Source organism: Lathyrus oleraceus, chromosome 3 (assembly GCF_024323335.1).
Source record: "Lathyrus oleraceus cultivar Zhongwan6 chromosome 3, CAAS_Psat_ZW6_1.0, whole genome shotgun sequence".
NCBI lineage: Eukaryota > Viridiplantae > Streptophyta > Magnoliopsida > Fabales > Fabaceae > Lathyrus > Lathyrus oleraceus.
Genome location: NC_066581.1, coordinates 119,529,962 through 119,548,271, shown reverse-complemented (window position 1 = coordinate 119,548,271; position 18,310 = coordinate 119,529,962). Strand labels below are relative to the sequence as shown.

The window sequence follows — 18,310 nt, the reverse complement described above, 5'->3', positions numbered from 1 at the left end:
ACATGGAAGAATTTGAGGTCAGATGAAAAGTTTCCAAAAATAGTAAGTGACCTGTAATTTCAAATTGCCAAAAATGGAAAGGTCTTCTCCTCAAAATTACATCATCAAGCAAGCTTAAAATCAAATTTTGTCCAACATGAAAGTTTAAGATGTTGCTCTCACCTTTCCAAAAAGTCCAAGAACATCCATTTCTCGTTTGTGGTTGGCAAGTTATGATCAAAACATTGTCAATGGATTTTGAACTTCAACAAGGCATAACTTTTGCACCAAAAGGCCAATTCATGTGGTTCTTTTTGGAGCAATTTCCTCTTGATGTGCACTATCATAATCATGCATCACATTTCATTAAAACTCATCACAAAAATAATGCATTTTTCACTTGAATTCATTTTGAATTTTGGAGGGAAATCTCCAATTTAAAAAATATGCATTGCCATTACATTTTTCCATTACATTTGATTCAAAAATCACATTTTTGAGTGCATTTCCATGCATCCACGAGTACTGTAGCATGCCATGCACATGTGAGGGTATTTTGGCCAAGTTGCATAACACTTCATTTCATCTAATCCTTTTTGCATTAGCCTAATTGGGATTAACAAGTTTGATTAGCAGAGGGTATATATTCCTAATCATAACAGAAAATCACAAGAAAAAACTTCACATTTTCAGATCTAAAGTTTTCATCTCAAAAATTATCTCAAACTTTTCATCGAGTTCTTCATTTCCTTGGCTTGTTTCTTGGTTTGTTGATGATCCATAAGCATTGTTGAAGATTGTTAAGGGAAGATCTTGGAGAATTCTTGAAGAAATCGTGACTGTTGAAGCATTGCACCTCCCATGGCAGTTGGAATTTTAAGAAGAATCGAGCATTGCTGCGCTACCTTTTTGCATCCATTCATCTTCCTCATCATTGTAGAACTTCTGTTTCACACTTCCAGAACCTCAGAAGCACGATTCCAGCTCTGCATCATCATTGAGGTTAGAATTCGATTACTCCAATTCATGTAATTATCATGTGCATCTGGTAGATCTCTCATTACTGATCATTCTGAGCTTTAGATCGTGGATTTTCATTGAGTATAGAAGTAGTTATTATGATTTGAAGTTTGATGATTGAAACTTGTTTGTGCCTGATCTGTTTGACATGAGTAGAATTAGGTTGAATAAATGCTAGATATGTGATGTGTGTGAGAAGATGAATCGAATGATATACATTTCATGAATTTTGGTGATGGTGTGTTCTTGAGCTGGAAAATTGATGAAGAACATATGAATGTGATGATGAACCCTAACTTTTGCTTTTCCAGATCGTATTTGATCCATGCATTCGCCTGTTTGCATGCTTTTTTGTGTTTCTCCGCCCATGCACCAATCAAAGCACGCCACATCACTTAATGAAACGACGCGTTTCATTAAGTGAGCGCCACATTCAAATTTGAGCGCGGTTCGATTCCGGCTCCAACCATTTGCATTATTTGGCTTTTGCATTTTTCCATCATATGCTATCCATGTTCATGCTCCTTGTTTCATCATTTTTTTATTTTTCACTTCATTAAAAAATTCATAACTCCTAAAATACTTATCCAATTAATGTGTGGTTTTTTTCATTATTCTCCTCATGATGTCTACATTTTTTTGGATATTTTTCCAGAATTTGTGCTCGGGTGGATTTAAAAATTGCCTAGGGTTTGTTCTTGCATGTCATTCATTGCACATTGCTTGCCATTTCTTTTATGAAATCATGATGCTTGATCCAATGAAGCTGAAACTTTGCATGCTTAATCTAGACACCAGGATGAGCATTTGGCTTTGAGCTTGCTATTTTTGCATTTCTGGTTTGTGAGATATGATGTGATCAATATAGGTGTGACAATGTGTGTCACACCATTTCTTGTCCAACTTGCTGATTTTATTTACCATGCCATATGAACTTCAATTAATCTGATTTTTTGCATGATGTTGATTCTGGATGTTACGTTTCATCATGATTTTTTATAGAATTTTTAGGTTCATTTCCAATTTGTTTGAGATTTTCTTTTCTGATTGGTCAAGATTGGACGTTTGTTGAGTGTTGAATTTAGATGATTTGTGAAATTCTTGATGATTATTGGATGAAATTGAAATTTTGCATATGTGTTCTAGACACTTTGAGGTTTGCTATGGCTTTGGTTTGATTCATTTATCATGTGTAGATTCTGTTTTGTGCTTATGTGAAGTTGATGCATCAATTTGTGCTTCCTTTGAGCTTGTTTTTGCATACCTTGACTTGTTGATTTTAATTGACATGCTTATACTTAGCCAAATGCCATGATTTTTAGTGTGTTGATCCTTTGATGTGTTCTGTTTAGGAATGATTTTTCTTGGAATTTATTGAGCCATTGTTGATTTGATATGATTTGGTTCATTCTGTTTGCTCCAATGTGTTTCAACTTGCATAGTTTGACATGATTTGTTTATGAAATAAAATTGGTTGATGCTTTCAATGTGAGACCACTTGGATTATGTTCTTGATTGATTAAACTTGATTCTTGACAATTTTCATGTTCTGTTTTAAATTTTTTCCTCATCTTTGACCCTAGGCTTTGGCCTAAGGGTTTGCCTCTCATCTTTAAAGCTTTGTTTCAGGTTGCACATTGCAAGTTACACAATTGATGATGCCTCATCTTGAGAGCATTTGATATTTTCTTTTGATTACTAATGTGTGTTTTGTAGGTTGAAGTTGATTCAATTGGGATTGACTTGTGGCTTATGCCTTTGCCTATGTTGGTTGTCTGTTGCATTAACGGTTGGTTGATTGTCTGTATAATATACTGATTTGTTTGATGTTTCTACAGGTACCTTAGTTGCTATAGTTCCTTTGTGAACTTGCTTTTGCTTTGCTTGATAGCTTGAGCATTGAGGTATAAGGTCTCTAACTCCATGTAGTCTGGAAGACCTGGCTTGTTATGTGGCCAGGCACCTGTCTGAAGTCCTCCTTAAGAGGCAATGTTTGTGATTGTTTATCTTTGTCCCCAAGCAGGAAAAGTCCTTTGATGAGGCAATTGGTAGATAAAAGAGATGTGTAGTCCATCTCCTACTATTCTGTGTGTCATCCCTTTGCTCACATTACATGTTGAGGCATTGTGGATCTTAACCCAAGATCTATAGAGTCATTCACTTGTGGAGAGAGTTCCAACTTTCTGAACTCCCACACCTTCTGATATTCAAAGCTCTCCCTGACCAGGGATAAGAGCAATGAGGCACACCCCTCATATCCTTTCATCTGCTTCACCATAACTCTCAATGTTAAGGTTAATATCACCACTTACCCCATTCCAGTTGAGTTTAAAGTCTAACCCTTGCTTGAGCCTAATTGCTTGCATATAGTGTGTGCTAAATGACTTTGTTTGATTGATTGTTTGGTTCATCTGTACATGTTTGCTTGTTTGCCTTTCTGCATTTATCATCATTAATTGTTCATTATTGCATGATCATCATTTCATATCTTTGTGACCATCTTTGATTGCCCATTGAGGAATCAACAGTAAGTCCATTCATTGGCCATTGTTCCTATGATTTGGAAGGGATTGAGTATAAGACCATTTCATTGGCCACTTATGTCCTCTTTGCTTAGTGCTTTTATTTGTTTGTTGTATGTGAGGATGCAATAATAAGTCCATGTTGTTGGCATTTGTATTCCTATGATCATCTGTTGGAGATTAGAGTAAGCCAAGATAGATTGGCATCTGACCTCCATGTCTTGTTTTGTTTTGGGAGATTAGAGTAAGCCCAATTGATTGGCATCCGGTATCCACCCTTTGGTTTTGTTTTGCTTTAGGAGGTTGGAATAAGTCCATTTATTGGCATCTGACATCCCTGTTTGTTTTAGGAGACTGGTGTAAATCCATTGATTGGTATCCGGTATCCACCTTTGTTGTGAGATTTGTATAAGTCCAGCAATTGGCATCCGGTATCATTTGTTTTGCTTATTTGTTATTGCTCATTTTCCTATTCCTAAGGACACACTTGAATCATCTTCTATATGATCTCAAGAGGTGAACCTCTCTGAGAAGTTTTACATTCTTTCATCCATACCCTCTTTGTCCTTAACCTTTTCACACTTTGCTTTCAAACTTTGAACTATTGTGCAAACATCTTCATGTCATTTCAAATTAGAAACCTGTACCCTAAGTCCTTGACTTTTCAAACTCCATTTCATAACACTTATTTGAATCAAATCTTAATCATACCTTGACCATATTTTGTGAATACTCATAATCAATTAACTTCACCCATTCAATTGTTTTGTGGCTTTGTCCATTGTTAATATGTTTTACACATTGGCCATAGGTTTCAATTACCATAGTGGTTGATGTAAATCTTACCTTGTCCTTAGTGAGTTGATTATAAGTCTTCCATACTTATTATAGGGTTAACCCCTCACTAGTATATTGAAGCTATCCTCGCATGGTGGATTGTTGATTCGGGTTGAGTTTTCTCCCATTGGTAATGAAAAGCCTTAGTACTCTTGTTTTAAAATGAACCCACTGATAATTTGGAAATCTTTTAGCCGAACTACGGCGTTTTGATCCTTACCTTTCATGGAAGGTACGTAGGCAACGGGTTCATCCGTTCAAACACAAAAACAATAAAAATTGTATATTCTTTTCTCATCTTCCCAATCATGTTTGCACAATATGTCATAAACAAATAAACTTTTTATACAACAAGTGTGAAAAGGGCTCCCTAGGAGTACCTAGGACGTTTTGGGTGCCTAACACCTTCCCATTGCGTAATTTACCCCTTACCCAGACTCTCTGATCTTTTCATTAGTTTTCTATGTGTAAAACTTCTTAGGCTTTTGTTCGCTTTTTAGCCATTCCTTAGGATAAATAAAAGTGCGGTGGCGACTCGATTTCTTTGTATGCTTTGCTTATGGTTTAATCAATAAATCATATAGCGACGAATACACCGCTACAGGATCCATTGGCTAAGCTGTGGCAATCAAGCTAGATAGAATTCTCCTTTGATAAAATATTTGGTTGAGTTCTTGGTGTTGAGGAATCATGACTTCCATAAATAGTCCCTACAAACTCCTAGTCTGCCAAGTGTAAGCATTCTCATATCATGATCATTCATATATCATGCATAAAAAAATCCAAATCATGCATAGCCGAAATGTACTTCGTGCTCATTTTGTATTGACCTAGGTCTTGTTGTTGATCCTATGTCCTTTGACCTCTAATTCTAGTTTGTCTTCGGTGCCCTTAATCCAGCATCCGGTTTTCGTAGTCATTTTCAAGTCCAATTGTTGTTGGCAAAATCCGTTAAAAGTTGGGTGTGATCCATTACTTACGGTTAAGAATCCAAATGTTATTCCATTATCAGGTCATATATGAACCTGTATGTTCAGTGCTATTCAGGTCATATATGAACCTGTTATTGAAATTTATTCCATTATCAGGTCATATATGAACCCGTTGTTCAATACTATTCAGGTCATATATGAACCTGTTGTTGAACTTTATTCCTTTATTAGGTCATATATGAACCTGTTTGTTCAATACTATTCAGATCATATATGAATCTGTTGTTGAACTTTATTCCTTTATTAGGTCATATATGAACCTGTATGTTCAATACTATTCAGGTCATATATGAACCTGTTGTTGAACTTTATTCCATTATCAGGTCATATATGAACCTGATTGTTCAATACTATTCAGGTCATATATGAACCTGTTATTGAACTTTGATCCATTGTCAGGTCATATATGAACTTGTTGTTCAGTGTTATTCAGATCATATATGAACCTGTTATTGAATTTTGATCCATTGTCAGGTCATATATGAACCTGTTGTTCAGTGTTATTCAGGTCATATATGAACATGTTGTTGAGCTTTATTCCAGTATTACCAAGTTCTTGATATTCCCTAGCATTGTCAGGTCATATATGAACTTGTTGTTGAGCTTTATTCCAGTGATACAAGGTCATATATGAACCTGTTTTGAAGAGTCTTTCTCTATGATTGTTTCGGTGTCATCAGGTCATATATGAACCTGTTGTAGAAATTTTTTATATTCGGGTTTAGTAAGTCATATGCGAACTTACTACCAAAATCTTTTGTATTCTAAGTATCGCTTATCAAATTTCACTTTGAGTACTTCCTAGTGTGTGTCTGATTCTCCAGCAGGATTGTTTTCCCCAGCAAGTTGTTTTTTTTCACCATTTGTCTGTCTACCTATGGACCATCAGCATTCCCCATAGAATGGTATGCCTAATAGCGTCTCCTGTTAAGGGTTCACCATATCCCTAGCTGATAAAAATTACAAAAAAAGAATCTTGCATCAACACATATCATATCATATCATATCATATCATGTCATAGGGATTCAGGATCAAAATCCGGGTCTTCTTAGTATTTAACCATCTCCCACTATGATCATATGAAGAGTGTCCTGCTTCATATTCTCTAGTTGAAGATACTTAAATATGGGCAACTGTCATACCCTGATTTTGGTCCTGAATTTTTTTTCATTTTTTCATTTTTTATTTGGCACGTGGCCTAAAGTTCATTTGCATACATTCATGACCAAAGGCAACCGTCCATTCCCAAATCCATATTTTTTTTATAAACATTGGTCATTATCTAGGCTTTTTGATCATGGTGTTTTTTGATTATAATATGGATTCTAATTATTTGACTTTTTAATTTTCAATTTGATTTTAATTTCAAAATTAAGTCTAATTCCAAATTTCAATTTAATCTTAATTGTTTTTTTTAGCTAATGATTCAAATTCTAATTGATTTTAATTTTCAAATAAATTTTAGAATTGATATCAAAGTAATTTTAACAAATTATAGATTAATTTGATTTTAATTAGTTTTATTGGTTTTTTTTATTTAAATTTACATTTAGATTAGTCTTGGATCATTTCTAAAATCCATATCCATTTCCATAAACCAAATTCATTTCCAATACATTGCATATCCATTTCCATAAACCAAATTCCTTTCCAATACATTGCATATCCATTTCCATTTCCAAATTCATTTCTAAAATCCATATCCATTTTATAACCAAACACCCATTTCATAAACCAAGGTCTCACCATTCTTATTACATTTTACCAACACTTCAACCAAGTTCAAATTACAATCACAAATTCATTATATTTCAAAATTATATACCATTTAACCAAATTCAAATCAAATCAAGGTTCAACCAAATTTTCATCCATTCATTAATACCATACATTCATTTACTAATCATGCTAACCAATCTAAACCAATTCTAGTAACCACACATTTCCAGACATACTTAATTGCCCATGACAACAAGCATTCATAGCAAGCCAAATTCCAAAGCACTCACAAGCATATAACCATACATTATCATGTAGCAGACCACACTTTTTTTCATTACAAATCATAATTACAAGAAAAGCATCATCGCTAACAGCCCTATCATAACTCACAGCCAAAACTAACAATTTAACATTCAAGCATAACAATGCATCACATCCATATCCTACAACACTAGCTAGCAACAGCTGAACCAACAATTCATTACAGTTCATATCATATGGGAACCATTTTTTGCTTCTTTCAACTTACAGGAAAGGCATGTATGCAGTATTAGAATCAGTTTTCTCTAGAATTTCAAGAGATATACTTCTGCTAGATGACATAGTTGCAGATGAGACTTTACAGTTACAAAGACTAATCCATTTAATGCTGGAAAGCCTATCATCGTGATTTGAGGAAGATACAAAATACAAGCTTTTAGGATAAATCTAACTTAATACATGATATGTAAAGCTTAAAACACTCTGGATGACCATCTTTTTGCGGAGCAAATGAACTTGATGCTACTGCAGAAAATGCGGAGACCTACAACATTAATACGATTCAACAGGTTTTGAATGATTCCGGTCCACCTAGTCAGCTACATGTAGTGTTTTAAATCGAGCTCTTTACTTAAGGATAAGAGTTTGCTTCAGATTTGAATACCTTCTCCGCCATGTCCATGATTTACAACTCGAGCCACAACCTGAATCCGCCCTTAATATTTGGTTGGTTAACTTCCATAGAAAACTGAAAACTCCATAGCATCCTCTAAATTTCCAAGGCAAATGTTTAACCTGCACAGTATGAACAAAATCAATTGAAATCAAGAAAACCAACCATCAACGAAAAACCACAAATTGATAACCATTCAAGAGATTGAAAATGTTCTTCACAAAATTCCAATTCATCACAGAATCATACCTGCAATCCAATCAGCGCATGCTTTAGGGTGTGATTTGAGGATTGTGAGTGATGCAAATATGTTTTACGTTGAAACTATTTTGAAGCATTTGGGAATAATCGAATGCTTCACAGAGATTAACACTAATCCAGGTTATATTAATCAACAAGGAAGGGTTAGAATATTGCCTTATCATGACTTCAACAAGAAAATCACATCGTTGTGCTAATCCATGCCCTCCAAACATGTGCAAAGGTTTAATCATTGATAGAATTCAAAACACAGTTAGTGAATTGGATAACAAAAGGTTCATCTACCTTGGTGATGGTACTGGTGATTACTGTCCTAACTTGAGGATTAGAGAAAGAGACTTTGTGATGCCAAGGAAGAATTATCCAGTTAGGGATTTGATATGCAAACATCCTTCACTTGTTAAGGCTCAAATCCAAGGTTGGTGTGATGGTGAAGAGCTTGAACTAGTTTTGATGAAGTTGATCAACAAAATAATGATTGAAGACTCCATGTTTTCTCGTCAACAAGACAAAGATCAAAGAGTTACAAGCTTTTGCAATAAACATCAGAGCTACAATGCTACAAACCAAAACCAGAATGATGAGTGTATCCTACAAGGTCATTATGATACATCAAATTGCAGAAGTCAAACCATGCTGGATGCAGTAAAACCAAAGCCATGTGAAAAACAAAAGCTCCTCATGTTTTCACCGAATTCACTGCAGTAAATTCAGAAAAATACCCGAAATGGAAGTGAGGCAAAGTAGAGTAAGAAAGTGCGTAGATAGTATTACCGTTCCAAGAACAAGCATCAAACAGGACAATCTGAATCTGAGCATCCCGAAAGGAGTTCGTAGAGACGCCCTTCTGGATCACCAAAGACCAAATTGAAACCCTAATTGCAGGATATAAAAGGAGAGAGGTGAGGACGGCAAGGAGGCAGACGAAAATCAGAGAAAAAAACCCTAAATCCCAAAATCAAGAAAACCTGGATTTGAAGAGGCGAAGGAGGAAGATTTAAGCATCATCGGAGCAGTCGTCACCACCGAAGGTGAGATTTTCACTCGATTCTCTCTTTGAAACCATAGATTTGCGCTTTTCTTGGGTAGTGTCGTGAGGCTAATGTGAGAGACGGCTGAGAGATGAGGAGCGAAAGAGAGACGCGTTTGAGTGAGCCTGAGAGATGAGGAGCGAAAGAGAGAATCTGAGAGGTGATGAGCGATTGAGGGACGGAGAGAGCGAAGGTTGAGGACGAGCGATTTGAGTGAGCGGGAGTGAAGGAGAGACGCGATGAGAGTTTGAGAGAGAAAGAACTCTGTCTTCGTGAGGAAGACAAACGAAGTCTGGATTTCGTGCCCCCCAATTCATTTTTTTTAAGAGCATTTAAAATCCTTTTTAATTTTTTAATGACCGTTTAGTTCTTCTTTTGCAACCTTTCCATTAATTACTATATGCTGGAGTTAATGACATTAACGTGTGGTTATCTCAACCCAACAGCCAGGCGGCTAGGGTTGTGTTTATATTCCTCCATCATTTAATTAAGTGGTCCATTAACAGTACCCCATTTCATTTTCATTAATTTGTTTTCTAAACTATCTTCAGCTAGTTCTGTTCAAATATTCAAGTTATTATCAAAATTATAAATAACCATGAATGGCCTAGTGGAGAGAGAGTAAATTCTTTGCCTTTAGTGGAGTGGGTTCGATACTTGTGGATAGCAAACCTTTATGTTTCTATTTGTTATGCTTACTATTTTATTTAATTTTTTATATAACTTCTACTATTTATTTTATTTTAAATTTTTATCAATTTCATTTAATCAATATTTAGTTGTTTGTATCTTTAAATGTTTACCTTTTAGATTTAATTAATGGTTGAATTTCCGATATTTTTTATCATTCGATTAGTCGATCTTTGTGTGTTAACTAATTTAGTTAGGTTATTAGTACCCCTATCCATACTTTTACACATGTAAATAATCATACCCAAATTTCATTCGATTTCAAAATCAATTTCAACTTTCCTCAATTTCAAAATACATTCCAAAAATGATGTGAATCACTTCAAGATCATTTCACAAATCAAACATAATATTCAAACCCTTTTCTAAAACGTGAAGAAAAAGATTATCCTGGATGGAATATCCAGTTATAATCCCGAATATTATGCTCAAGCTGTAAGAGCTTGCAAGCCATAAATATTCGTCTTCCCTTCTACACTCTAATATTCAAATCGTTTTCTAAATAAAACGTGAAGAAAAAGATTATCCTGGATGGAATATCCAGTTATAATCCCGAATATACGGCTCAAGCTGTAAGAGCTTGTAAGCCGTAAATATTCGTCTTCTCTTCCACACTCCAATATTCAAATCTTCCTCTAAATAAAACCTGAAGAAAAAGATTATCCTGGATGGAATATCCAGTTATAATCCTGAATATTAGGCTCAAGCTGTAAGAGCTTGTAAGCCATAAATATTCGTCTTCCCTCTAAAGTACTCGTAAATATTCGAACTATTTTCTTAACAATATTGGAAAGTAACAGACTGCCTGGGTGGAATGTCCAGACGTAGTCCCGAGTGTTAGACCCAAGCTGTAAGAGCTTGCAAGTCATAACTGCTCGTCTTTCAAACTCCAAAATACTTAATTCCTATCTTAACCTCTTTCAATAAAGATGGAAATGGAACATGGTGTATACCGTGCACTCTTGAGATTATGATTCGAGGCGGATGCCTCGCCTATCTTAGCTCTCGCTATCGTTCAAAATTGTCAATGTGGTTTCTTCAAACCCCTTTCTCAATCAAACAAAAAAATACTTAATCTTTATTAAACACTTTTTGCCAATAAATATGGAAATGGAACATGGTGTATACCGTGCACTCCTGAGACTAGGATTCGAGATGTATATCTCGCTCATCCAAGTTCTCGCCATCACTCAAAATACATCCAACCAATTAAACTCTTTTCTCGCCGCCGTGCGATTAATAAAAAAACTTCTTTCATAAACGAAAGGTATCTTATCTTAAGTGATACAAAACAATGTTTCAGCCATGATTGTTGAGTCGAGATAAGTGACGCTTTTCCGAATGTAGATTTATAAATCCGTTCGATGTGTGGTATGCGTCCACTCCTCATCTGTTTTGGTTAAAACAATGTTTTCGTCGATTAATACAGTATAGCTTTCGCTAAAATCTACCAACAAACAAACATTTTTCTACCCTGAACTACGTAAGCCTTGATTTCTCTTTTGAGATACGTAGGAGCAGGATTTATAAATCTTGTCAGGCCCACTAATAAAAAACTTAGGTTTAGTCCTTCGACAAAAATCCCAAAGCATTTTCTTCTCATCCTTTCTTTCTTTCCCACCTAATAATTCGAAAAGCCTAACATTTCAATTAACACTAACGCACACAACTAACCTAATGGTTCCCGTTGAGTACAACGGACGTGAGGGGTGCTAATACCTTCCCCTTGCGTAATCGACCCCCGAACCCTGATATTGGTTGCGATGACCATATCTTATCCTTTCTTTTAGGGGTTTTATCGATATTTCCCCTTTCCTTTTTAGGAATAAATAAAGTTCGGTGGCGACTCTGTTCAGTCCATCATTGCGAGCGTGCGATCGTGCTTCGCTTAAAGTCGTATCCCCATTTTTCGAGGTGCGACAGAGACATAGACTCTTGGGGATAGAAGGTTGTGCATAGGCCAGGCTACGACTTTAAAAGTGTTGGAGACACGAGGGGAATTTCCATAAATGGAAGGACTCGGTCAGAAATAAAGAAGAATCTGCAGGGGAAATGGATAGATCAGAATAAAACTGAAATACCTGAACGAAACTCAACTGGGGGAAAATGCACTTCCACACAGGGTTAACGAAATTACATTACCTATTACCGGTTACTGGGTAGGAAGATAATGTATTCCGTGAGAGAGACATTCATTACCTATTAGGGTAAACATATCAAGGACGACTCGCTAAGGAAAGGGAGGTATGATTGTTACCGGTTATTGGGTAAGAATAACCTGCTGGGGAGAAAGTATCAAAATAGGATTTACAAATACCGGTTACTAGGCAGAAGACCAGAGAAGAGAGTATCCCTCACTGGTTAAAGTGAACATATCAAGGATAAACTCAACGGAAGAATATTCGTCATCGATTTAAGATGAACATATGGAGGATAGACTGTCGGGGAAAAGTAGGAATTATATCTATCAGTTACTGGGTAGAATACCAAAGAGAGAATATCCATCGTTGGTTAGGATGAACATATCAAGGATAGACTCAAAGGGAAAAGTAGGATTTATAACTACCAGTTACTGGGCAGAAGACCAAAGAGAGAATAAAACTCGTCATCGGTTAGGATGAACATAACAAGGGTTAACTCTTTGGGAATGTGAAATTCTGGTATCAGATATAAGATGTCGAAGGTGATGTCACGACACTAATATCTGTTAACACAACTAGGATAAAGATACAGAATGGTAAAGCAAAAGACACAAGCAATTGTTAACCCAGTTCGGTGCAACTCACCTACATTAGTTATGGAATTAAAGACCCTGTAAGCTCTGTTGTTTGTTGAATAGCCCAGAAATATTCCCTCATCACTTTTGGGATCCATCTTCCTTCTTTGCTCACGATCAGCCATGATATATCATTTGCTACCAAATACATGGAAGTATTTGACTGTAGGTTTACTTCCTTTAGAGACTTCATATAGGGTTGTGGGAGTCCCTTTTTTCAATGTCACTCTGTTGTGAACATAGCAGGTTGTGTTCATGGCTTCAGCCTAAAAATGGTAGGGCAATTTCTTAACGTGAATCATAGCTCTGGCTGATTCTTGAAGAGTCCTATTTTTTTTTCCACCACACCATTTTGCTGGGGAGTGATGGGAGATGAGAACTCATGATGAATTCCTTCTGAAGAACAAAATTAAGCAAATTTACTGTTCTCAAATTCCTTCCCATGATCACTTCTAATTTTGATAACAAGACTTCCTTTTTCTCTTTGAAGTTTCAGACAAAGCTCCTTAAATACTTCAAATACATCAGATTTTTCTCTTATAAAATTGATCCAGGTGTATCTGGAGAAATCATCCACCACCACATATGCATACTTCTTCCCACCAAGCCTTTCTACTTGCATTGGTCCCATCAAGTCCATATGAAGGTGTTCCAAAACTTTAGTAGTGGTGTCATGTCTGAGCTTCTGGTGTGACATCCTTGTTTATTTTCCAATCTGACACTCTTCACAGGTTTTTCCCTCATCTATTTTTAAGTTGGGAATTCCTCTAACAGCTTCAACTGATATGATCCTCTTCATACCTTTAAGGTGGAGGTGGCCCAATCTTTGATGCCACGTCTTCACTTCTTCCTCTTTGGCTAAGGTACACCTTGAAGAGTATCCAGTTTCTTGAGAGCTCCACATGTAGCAGTTGTCTTTGGACCTAACTCCCTTCATGATTACTTCATTTTCCTTGTTAGTAATCAGACATTCAGTTCTGGTGAAGTTTACATTCAGACCTTGATCACACAGTTGACTGATGCTTATAAGATTAGCAATTAATCCCTTAACAAGTAGGACATTGTCAAGGTCAGGAACTCCAGGGCAATCCAACTTACCCATTCCCTTGATCTCACCTTTTGCACCATCACCAAAGGTAACATAACTCATGGCATGAGGATGAAGTTCAGTTAGCAGATTTTTGTTCCCAGTCATATGTCTGGAGCACCCATTGTCAAAATACCAATCTTCTTTGGCTGAAACTCTGAATGAAGTGTGAGCTATTAGACTTGTAACCTTTGTCTTAGGAACCCATTGCTTTTTGTTGACAGTCCTGTGATGCTTGGATCTTGATTGATATTGAGACTGAACAGGGCTAGAATAACCATATAGCTTATAGCAGAAGGGCTTCAGGTGGCCAAGTTTTCCACAGTATTGACATCTCCATCTTTGATGTTTCCCTTTCTGCTGTTGTGACATCTGATGTGACATCTCAGATTGGCTTTTAACATGGCTGCACTTAGGTTTGGGTTTTGGTTTGCAACCAGTGTAAATGCACTCAGCCTTGAATCCAATTCCAGATTTATTTCCTGTTATTTGACCAGTCTGGAGAATCTTGTCTAAGATGGCAGATCCATTGTTAAGCATTCTTACATACTTAGTCTTCTCATCTAGTTTGGAATTCAAGAATACAACTTCAATCTTTAATTTTGATATGGTTTCCACATACTCTTCCTTTTCATTTTCCAGCTGAGCTATCACTTTCTTCTGGCTTTCAACTAGTCTGCACACTTCTGCACTTTTGTGGCATAACTCTTTGTAGGTAGAGGTCAGCTCTTCAAAGGTTCTCTCTTCATCAATTGAGTCTTCCTTAGATCCCTATCTTCTTGTCAAAGCAGTCACGTGGTTTGTAGCTTCTTCTGTTTCACTTCCATAAGACCAAGAGGCAACAAGACTCCTCTTTTGTTTCTTGAGGTAGGTTCCACATTCAGTTTTAATATGACCATACCCGTTACATTCATAGAACTGAACTTCTTTGGGCTTTTCTTCAGACTTTGTTCTCTTACCAAAGCTGTTGGACTTACTGATGTTAGATGCGATGCTCTTGACATTGCCCTTTGCTCTCACATCTACCTTTCTCATCAGTCTGTTGAACTGTCTTCCCAGCATTGCTATCTCATTTTCCAGATCTTCATTAGTATCTTGACCACCTTCCTCATCTTCCTCTGTAGTGTTTGACATGAATGCTATGCTCTTTGCTTTCTTTTCAGCTCCATCACATATTCCCATCTCAAATGTTTGGAGGGATCCAATTAGCTCATCAATTCTCATATTTGAGATGTCTTGAGATTCTTCTACGACTGTTACTTTCATAGAAAATCTCTTGGGGAGTGATCTGAGTATTTTTCTTACTAATTTTTCATCTGACATCTTCTCTCCCAAGGCACCAGAGGCATTGGCAATTTCAAGGATACTCATGTGAAATTCATGAATATTTTCAGCTTCTTTCATCCTTAAGTTTTCAAACTTGGTGGTGAGCAGTTGTAGTCTAGACATTTTCACTCTAGAGGTGCCTTCATGAGTGGTTTTGAGAATGTCCCAAGCATCTTTAGCTACCTCACAGTTGTTCACTAATCTGAAGATGTTCTTGTCTACTCTATTGAAGATGGCATTCAATGCTTTAGAATTTCCAAGGGCTAGGTCATCCTCCTCCTTAGACCATTGTTCTTCAGGCTTTTTCTCAGCAGTGGCTTCACCTTCTTTAGTAACAATAGGGTGCACCTAGCCTGTTAACACGGCCTTCCAAGCCTTGTTATCAAGAGATTTTAGAAAGGCTACCATTCGAGGTTTCCAATAGTCGTAGTTAGAACCATCCAAAATTGGTGGCCTATGAATAGATCCTCTATCTCTCTCCATTGTACCAGAAAGTATTGTCCCTAGATCTCACCCAGAACCAGAGCAGGATGCCTGCTCTAATACCAATTGAAATTCTAGTATCAGATATAAGATGTCGAAGGTGATGTCACGACACTAATATCTGTTAACACAACCAGGATAAAGATACAGAATGGTAAAGCAAAAGACACAAGCAATTGTTAACCCAGTTCGGTGCAACTCACCTACGTCTGGGGGCTACCAAGCCAAGAAGGAAATTCACTAAAATAGAATCAGTTCAAAGACTCTTCGTACACTTCAACAAGTTACAGTCTTTCTCACGTAACCTCTACCCGTGCAATTTCTACCTAAGCACTCTTAGATATGAGAACCCACTCACTTCCCTACAATCACACCAGTGATCTTAAACAACAATCCCTTGAGAAAAGAAAACACTTTTCAATAACACACTCTTGATTTTACTTCACAGTTTCAATCAAGAAGACACACTCTTGATCTTGCTTCACAGCTTTGATCAAGAAGACACACACTTGATCTTTCTTAACAGCTTTGGTCAAGTAGACACACACTCTTTCTTAACAGCTTTAAAGTGACAAATTACAACCATAAATCAGTCCAATTCAATCATCAAAAGATGACTTGAATGGCTTACAAGTCTCACGACTAAACAAACACAAACCCTAACTCTCTTTCTATATTTCGCTCAGTATTGGTTATGTTGTAAAACAGGTTTTCTAAGTCCCTTTTTATAGAAGCTTTCAGCTGGGCTTGGACATCTTGAAAACCCTAAATCTCTTTTCCAATCAAATCTTCTTATGACAGCTGGTTAGATCTCCTTGGAAAATAAGTAAATCAGGTTGTAATCAATGATTGAATGCGCCTACAAATCAGATCTTCAATCATACATAGATTGCCATTAATTATGCAATCACAAAACATCAGACATTCATACTGAATGTTCTTTGTACAGGATGTCATGACATCGGGTCTGACATCCTTGAAAAATTCTGCATAATTCCATAATTTCTTTTATAACTTCTAGCAGGTACAACCATATCAGATGTCATGACCTTGTGTATGACATCTTGAAACAATCCTGCATGAACATGTCTTTCAGTTAAACTCCAGCAGGTACACACATATCAGATGCCATGACCTTGTGTATGACATTCTGAAACAATCCTGCATGATCATGTTCTTGAACTCCAGCAGGTACATATGATATCTCATGTTAAGACATCACACATAACATCTTGTGAACACTCTTTGTTTTACCAAAATTGCTGCCAACACTTAGAATCAACATAATGAATTAGGGATTACAATTACCTTTTTACTAGGTAGAAAACCACAAAGAGAGAATATTCGTCATTGGTCAAGATGAACATATCAAGGATATACTTAAAAGGAAGAATATCTATCATCAGTTAGGATGAGCATATCAATAATATACTACCTCGGGAAACGTAAAACGAATCCATTGTGGAAATTATAAGAGGAGGTAGATTACTTTCACCGGGTATCGGGTAGAAGTAAGGTACTCGTAAAATGAAAAGAATATTACCAGTTACTGGGTAATAAGCTTTTGGGAGGTCTACAACATCTATCTAGGTAAGAGCTAGAAAGAAATGACCAAACAAAAACTCGACCCGATGAGGATATAACTCAGGGGGGGAAGGTTCCATCAAGACAACTTGCTGGGGAGGAAACTAAAATAATAATCATCCACGACGAAATAACTCAGTGGGGAATGAGAAAGGTTAAATTCTTTCTGCTTAAGGGGCTGACACTCTACAATTGAGGGAGGACAAACGCACCATATCTGTGGGGAGAAATAGTATCACCATAGTAGAGGATCAGAAAATAAGGAATCAAATGCAATAACAATGCATAATGAAATAACTTATGTATGAATGTATATGTATATGATTGATGATTATGCTGACAAAATAATCAGAAAGGATACAAGCGTTACTGATTTGAATCATCGCTACAAGACTCGGCTAATTTCGACAAGATGGAAGCACCAACTGGAGAAAAAAGTTGGGGATGAACACAAATCATCCATCTCAGAATATCTCAAACCCTGATGAGGAAGGAGAAAAGATCTGTTGAGGACCTGAATTATCAACTCTGCGGGGAATTTTAGGTCAACACTATACCAAATGGGAGACAACCTTGTAGAGGACCAAAAATATTGCTCAAGAATCAGTGTTGGCAGGGATCAGGAGTGAACTCCACTGGGGATTTGTGGGGAATAAAACTTTGTGCTGGATATATGCCAATCGTTAAGAATATGCGCCTACAACTCAGATGGGGTGGTTGTTACAAACTTAGCTGGGAAAACTGACTTGCCGTTGGGGAGGAAAAATATGACCAAACTAACTGCTTGGGGAAAACCAACAATGTTGCGCACTTTGGGACTCACCTGTTCTCAAGCCGTTGTTGATATTCCTTACTGAAATCGATTGCTTTTTAAAGTAATTTATTTTATTATTCAAGAAAAATGATTTTATTTTAATTCAATTTCAAAACTATCATCATAAAATTCAATTCCACTTAGCTGAAGAATAAATAAGAGTATTAACAATTGGATAAAAAGCTCAACTTTATTTAATAGGATGGTAGTCTGTAAATGACAAGACTCCATATATGTTGACAAAAGTTGAA

General features: G+C 36.5%; 1 pseudogene; it reads left to right on the top strand.

Moving 5' to 3' along the window:
* The first annotated feature begins 8,008 nt into the window (after window positions 1–8,008).
* LOC127129984 (inorganic pyrophosphatase 2-like) lies at window positions 8,009–8,976 on the top strand (annotated as a pseudogene).
* The last annotated feature ends 9,334 nt before the right edge of the window (window positions 8,977–18,310 follow it).